The following is a 7,842-nucleotide window of genomic DNA, read 5'->3' as shown; positions in this document are numbered from 1 at the left end:
ATAATTATCCAGTGATTTAGCACCACCTATCTCAAAAATGATGACTTTATATATACAAAGAGAGTTCACCTTCTTTGCCAAAATGGAAACCCTTGTTGAAGTGGCTTATATTATAATCACCCTATCCATTTCTAGATCTAATTTTTCACGCAGTGAAGTCATAGGTAAATTATTTCTTAGTGCTTGGAAGAGACTGAGCAACAGTATTATTCTTGTCACTGTCCTCACCATCACCTTGAAATACTTGTTAACTTCAGATATTAAGCCAGAATAGCACTGTTTTAAAAGAGCAAGAACTCATTTCTGCCCTCTTGGGAGTTTATAATATTGACACAAATTGTTTATCTCTTTATGCTGTAGAATAACAAACCTACAAAAATTTAATATATTGGTTTATTTTTGTGCATGTGCCCAAGTGCATGTAAGCATATTTTTTCTACAATGTGTTGATTACACTACAATGCAATTGCACATAGTGGTTATAACACTGGATGGGCTTGTACTTGTCCAAAAGGAAAATTACATCAATTCTCTTGCTTCAGTTCAGTTCCATTCATTTGATCAGTCATGTCTGACTCTTTGCGATACCATGGACTGCAGCAGGCCAGGCCTCCCTGTCCATCACCAACTCCCAGAGTTTATTCAAACTCATGTCCATTGAGTCAGTGATACCATCCAGCCATCTCATCCTCTGTTGGCTCCTTCTTCTCCCACCTTCAATCTTTCCCAGCATCAGGGTCTTTTCAAATGTCAGTTCTTCGCATCAGGTGGCCAAAGTATTGGAGTTTGGGTTTCAGCATCAGTCCTTCCAATGAGCACCCAGGACTGATCTCCTTTAGGATGGACTGGTTGGATCTCAGTGCAGTCCAAGGGACTCTCAAGAGTCTTCTCCAACACCACAGTTCAAAAGCATCAATAATTTGGTGCTCAGCTTTTTTTATAGTCCAACTCTCACATCCATACATGTCTACTGGAAAAACCATAGCTTTGACTAGACAGACCTTTGCTGGCAAACTAATGTCTCTGCTTTTTAATATGCTGTCTAGGTTGGTCATGACTTTCCTTCCAAGGAGTAAGCATCTTCTAATGTCATGGCTGCAATCACCACATGCCGTCATTTTGGAGCCCCCCAAAATAAAGTCTGTCACTGTTTCCACTGTTTCCCCATCTATTTGCCACAAAGTGATGAGACCAGATGCCATGATCTTAGTTTTCTGAATGCTGAGCTTTAAGCCAACTTTTTCACTCTCCTCTTTCACTTTCATCAAGAGGCTTTTTAGTTCCTTTTCACTTTCTGCCATAAGGGTGGTGTCACCTGCATATCTGAGGTTATTGATATTTCTCCCGATAACCTTGATTCCAGCTTGTGCTTCATCCAGCCCAGCATTTCTCATGATGTACTCTGCATAGAAGTTAAATAAGCAGGGTGACAATATACAGCCTTGACATACTTCTTTCCCAGTGTGGAACAAGTCTGTTGTTCCATGTCCAGTTCTAACTGTTGCTTTCTGACCTGCATACAGATTTCTCAAGAGGCAGTTCAGGTGGTCTGGTATTCCCATCTCTTTCAGAATTTTCCATAGTTTATTGTGATCCACACAGTTAAAGGCTTTGGCATAGTCCATAAACCAGAAATAGATGTTTTTCTGGAACTCTCTTGCTTTTTTGATGATCCAGTGAATTTTGGCAGTTTGATCTCTGGTTCCTCTGCCTTTTTAAATCCAGCTTGAACATCTGGAATTTCATAGTTCACATACTGCTGAAGCCTAGCTTGGAGAATTTTGAGCACTACTTTGCCAGTGTGTGAGATGAGGTGCAATTGTGCAGTAGTTTGAGCATTCTTTGTCATTGCCTTTCTTTGGGATTAGAATGAAAACTGACCTTTTCCAGTCCTGTGGCCACTGCTGAGTTTTCCAAATTTGCTGGCATATTGAGTGCAGCACTTTCACAGCATCATCTTTTAGGATTTGAAACAGCTCAACTGGAATTCCATCACCTCCACTAGCTTTGTTCATAGTGATGTTTTGTAAGGCCCACTTGACTTCACATTCCAGGATGTCTGGCTCTAGAAGAGTGATCACACTATAATGATTATCTGGGTCGTGAAGATCTTTTTTGTATAGTTCTTCTGTGTATTCTTGCCACCTCTTCTTAATATCTTCTGCTTCTGTTAGGTCCACACAATTTCTATCCTTTATTGTGACCATCTTTGCATGAAATGTTCCCTTGGTATCTCTAATTTTCTTGAAGAGATCTCTAGTGTTGCCCATTCTATTGTTTTCCTCTATTCTTTGCACTGATCATTGAGGAGGGCTTTCTTATCTCTCCTTGCTATTCTTTGGAACTCTGCATTCAGATGCTCATATCTTTCCTTTTCTCCTTTTCTTTTTCCTTCTCTTTTCACAGCTGTTTGTAAGGCCTCCTTAGACAGCCATGTTGCTTTTTCACATTTCTTTTTCTCGGGGATGGCCTTGATTCCTGTCTGCTGTACAATGTCACGAATCTGCATCCATAGTTCTTCAGGCACTCTGTCTATCAGATCCAACCCCTTGAACCTATTTTTCACTTCCACTGTATAATTGTAAGGGATTTGATTTAAGTCACACCTGAATGGTCTAGTGGTTTTTCCCTACTTTCTTCAATTTAAGTCTGAATTTGGCAACAAGGAGTTAGTTCATGATCTCTTGCTTAAGCCAGTTTAAAAGAAATCTCTCTATCCAGCCCAGAAACAGGTACTTGACTAAAACTTTCCCTTTATCACTTAGGTTTGCTCATCATCCAGATTACCCATTTCATGAAGAATATTAACAACTGTGTCTGTGGTTGCTCCAGAGTTCTTGCATTGGGGTTGATGATCGACCCACATCTTGAGGTGCCTGCTTTATTAGACATCACTTAGACTGATCAGTTATGATACTAGAGTAGGAAATAAAAATCCCTAAACTCAGTCTTTTCCCCCAAAAGTAAATAAAGACACAATCCAAACAATCCAACATACTGCTTGTTTAGCTTTTTCATCTTTTTCTCCCTGTGTAACTGAGATTGAAATGCTGATGTTCCTGGAAGTGATTGTAGAAGATGGAGCCCTCAGAAAAAGCTAACCATGGTATATTTTCCAAATTTTCCAGGTGTGGCTTTTCACCGGTCTATAGTTGTATGTGTTTTTTCCTCTTCCGTTCAGTGAATTTCCCACACTATGCAATTTTATGAAACCTTTTAAAGGGATCTAAAGCTTAATGAGAAATAGGTTTAAGGGACTAGATCTGATAGACAGAATGCCTGATGAACTATGGACGGAGGTTTGTGACATTGTACAGGAGACAGGGATCAAGACCATCCCCATTGAAAAGAAATGTAAAAAAAGCAAAATGGCTGTCTGAGGAGGTCTTACAAATAGCTGTGAAAAGAAGAGAAGATAAAAGCAAAGGAGAAAAGGAAAGATATAAGCATCAGAAAACAGAGTTCCAAAGAATAGCAAGGAGAGATAAGAAAGCCTTCCTCAGCGATCAATGCAAAGAAATAGAGGAAAACAACAGAATAGGAAACACTAGAGATCTCTTCAAGAAAATAAGAGATACCAAGGGAACATTTCATGCAAAGATAGGCTCAATAAAGGACAAAAATGGTATGGACCTAACAGAAGCAGAAGCTATTAAGAAGAGGTGGCAAGAATACACAGAACTGTACAAAAAAAGAGCTTCATGACCCAGATAATCATGATGGTGTGATCACTCACCTAGAGCCAGACATCCTGGAATGTGAAGTCAAGTGGGCCTTAGAAAGCATCACTACGAACAAAGCTAGTGGAGGTGATGGAATTCCAGTTGAGCTATTTCAAATCCTGAAAGATGATGCTGTGAAAGTGCTGCACTCAATATGCCAGTAAACTTGGAAAACTCATCAGTGGCCACAGGACTGGAAAAGGTCAGTTTTCATTCTAATCCCAAAGAAAGGCAATACCAAAGAATGCTCAAGCTACCGCACAATCGCACTCATCTCACACACTAGTAAAGGAATGCTCAAAATTCTCCAAGCCAGGCTTCAGCAATATGTGAACCGTGAACTTCCAGATGTTCAACCTGGTTTTAGAAAAGGCAGAGGAACCAGAGATCAAACTGTCAAAATTCACTGGATCATCAAAAAAGCAAGAGAGTTCCAGAAAAACATCTATTTCTGCTTTATGGACTATTCCAAAGCCTTTGACTGTGTGGATCACAATAAACTATGGAAAATTCTGAAAGAGATGGGAATACCAGACCACCTGACCTGCCTTTTGAGAAACCTATATGCAGGTCAGGAAGCAACAGTTAGAACTGGACATGGAACAACAGACTGGTTCCAAATAGGAAAAGGAGTACGTTAAGGCTGTATATTGTCACCCTGCTTGTTTAACTTCTATGCAGAGTACATCATGAGAAACGCTGGGCTGGAAGAAGCACAAGCTGGAATCAAGATTGTCGGGAGAAATATCAATAACCTCAGATATGCAGATGACACCACCCTTATGGCAGAAAGTGAAGAGGAACTAAAAAAGCCTCTTGATAAAAGTGAAAGTGGAGAGTGAAAAAGTGGGCTTAAAGCTCAACATTCAGAAAATGAAGATCATGGCATCCGGTCCCACCACTTCATGGGAAATAGATGGGGAAACAGTGGAAAGAGTGTCAGACTTTATTTTGGGGGGCTCCAAAATCACTGCAGATGGTGACTGCAGCCATGAAATTAAAAGATGCTTACTCCTTGGAAGGAAAGTTAGGACCAACCTAGATAGCATATTCAAAAGCAGAGACATTACTTTGCCAACAAAGGTCCATCTAGTCAAGGCTATGGTTTTTCCTGTGGTCATGTATGGATGTGAGAGTTGGACTGTGAAGAAGGCTGAGCACTGAAGAATTGATGCTTTTGAACTGTGGTGTTGGATAAGACGCCTGAGAGTCCCTTGGACTGCAAGGAGATCCAACCAGTCCATTCTGAAGGAGATCAGCCCTGGGATTTCTTTGGAAGGAATGATGCTGAAGCTGAAACTCCAGTACTTTGGCCACCTCATGCGAAGGGTTGACTCATTGGAAAAGACTCTGATGCTGGGAGGGATTGGGGCCAGGAGGAGAAGGGGACGACAGAGGATGAGATGGCTGGGTGGCATCATTGACTTGATGGACGTTGAGTCTGAGTGAGCTCCGGGAGTTGGTGATGGACAGGGAGGCCTGGCGTGCTGCGATTCATGGGGTCGCAAAGAGTTGGACACGACTGAGTGACTGAACTGAACTGAACTGATGTATAATTGAAGTTGCTTATAAATCCTAAGGGTTCCCAACAAAACAAAAACAAACAAACAAACAAGTAATGGGAGAGTTGATGGATGTGCTAATTAGCTTGATTGTATGTGGGGACCATTTCACAATGTATATGTATAGCAGGCCATCATTATATTTAAAATTTCAATTATCAATTATACGTCAATAAATCTGGAAAAAAAGTGATGAATCTCATCAAATGTCCTTTCATGGAATCAAACAATAGAACTGACAATGAGGAGAATACTTTGAATTTATAACTATTCTAATTTTAAAAATTGTGTTTTATATTTATTGTGCTAGTGTCTACTATCTACTAGAGTAAATCTCAAGCCTTCTCAGCACTCAGAAGGGAACCATGTTAGGTGATGGGAGTTAACTCTTATCATTTCACAATGCACCTGGATAGCAGATCAGAATCCGCCTGCAATGTAGGAGACCAGGGTTCCATCCTTGGGTCGGGAAGATCCCCTGGAGAAGGGAATGGCTACTTACTTCAGTAGTTTTGACTGGAGAATTCCATGGACAGAGGAGCCTGGCAGGCTACAGTCCATGAGGTTGCAAACAGTCGGACACAAGTGAATGACTAACACTGTCACTTCATAGCAGATCACCATGCCACGCGCTTAAAATATGCAGTTTGTTGATTATACCTCAAGAAAGCTGGAGAACCAGAGGAGGGAGTGGGGCAGAAGTGGGGAGGACAGTTATAAAAGGGATGCCCGTGAAGATGGCAAAGTCCTGTGTCCTGACCCTGGTCACGACTCATGAAATAAACGTGTGAAAAAATTGCACAGAACTAAATGCACGTGCGTTGCTAAGTTACTTCAGTCATATCCGACTTTTTGTGACCCCATGGACTGTAGCCTGTCAGGCTCCTCTGTCCATGGGGATTCTCCAGCAAGAATACTGGAGTGGGTTGCCATGCCCTCCTCCAGGAGATTTTCCTCACCCAGGGATTGAATCTGGATCTCCTGCATGGCAGGCGGAGTCTTTACCCCTGAGCCACAGGTCAAGCCCAACTAAATGCACACCCAGGACAAATCTAGGAAAATCCGAACATAGTCAGTGGGTTGCATGGATGTTGATATTTGGTTGTGACACGCAGCTGTTGGTTTTGCAAGACAGTAATGTTGGTGGAATAGACGACACACAAGCTTGCTCTGTATTCTTTTTGAACTGCAAGTGACTCCATGATCATCTCAAACTAAAAGTTTACTTTAAGGACTGCACCGGTGGGCCAGTGGTTAAGACTGTGTTCTCCTACTGCAGGGGGCACAGGTTTGATCCCTGGTCAGGGAACTAAGATCCCACATGCTGCAGTGTGGCCAAAAAAGAAAATGTTTACTTTAAAAAGCGCCACTGAAAACTTGGCACCAGTTCCACATGTTCTCCTCCATTTGCATTCCTTTCTAGTCAGAAGAATTTTGATGTGGCTCTAGCTTCGGGTCCTTCCTACTTACTGTGGAATCCAAAAATAAAATTGTGCCCAGAGCACAGGCTGGAGGAAATGGGAATAACAACAGTCTGGGCCATGAAAACCAGGAGCTGAATGAATACACAACCTGTTCTATGGAAATGAACTTTGGAAACTGGATGCCAGTCCTGAGATTTGGCACTGCTATCACCAAAACAGTGGGCTTCCCTGGTGGCTCAGTTGGTAAAGAATCCACCTGCAATGCAGGAGACCTGGGTTTGATTTCTGGGTCAGGAAGATCCGCTGGAGAAGGGATCAGCTACCTACTCCAGTATATTCTTGGGCTTCCCTGGTGGCTCCAACAGTAAAGAATCTGCCTGCAATGTGGGAGACCTGGGTTTAATCACTGGGTTGGGAAGATCCCCTGGAGAATGGAAAGGCTAACCACTCCAGTATTCTGGCCTGGAAAATTCCATGGACTTACCAAACTAAAGTGTTCCAGTCCATGGGGTCACAAAGAGTCGGACATGACTGAGCAACTTTCACTTTCACTTCCTTACCAAAACAAGATTGAGTGGGGTGGGAGGTGAAATTAAAAAAGAGGGGGTGAGACCAGGAGAAAAACAGTCCTTTCTGGGAAGTGTTTTTAAATTCAAATTTTAATTTCTTCCCACAACCGCAAATGACTAACCATAAACACAACTTTTCTATAGCAACATACTCTAACTTGAGAATTTGGGGGGAACCCCCCCTCTTTTTTTAAAGTTCAATGCCTAAAGGCTCAAATGCTGTCAATTAATATGCACATTTTTAATGATTTTAAAATATAATACCAAATTGCTTCCAGGAGCATCTACATAAATTTATAATCCTACCCAAAGTTACTGAAAGTGCTATTTTTTCGAAATACTTCAAGTGTTTTGGAGGTTGATTTTTTTTTTTATTTTGGGTGGAGTAACTGGAAAATCACTGTCAATTCAGTTTTTATTTCTATTATAATTAATTTGCTCACTGGTTTTTGGACATTCAAATCCTAGCTTCAACTTCACAACCAGGTAATCTTTGGGAATTATTCAGCCACCTTGTGCCTGTCTTCTTAAGAGGACTCAGCACGTTCTGCAAATTAAAGGCCCA

The sequence above is a fragment of the Bubalus bubalis genome, chromosome 14 (assembly GCF_019923935.1).
Source record: "Bubalus bubalis isolate 160015118507 breed Murrah chromosome 14, NDDB_SH_1, whole genome shotgun sequence".
Lineage (NCBI taxonomy): Eukaryota > Metazoa > Chordata > Mammalia > Artiodactyla > Bovidae > Bubalus > Bubalus bubalis.
This window is presented reverse-complemented; position numbering follows the sequence as displayed.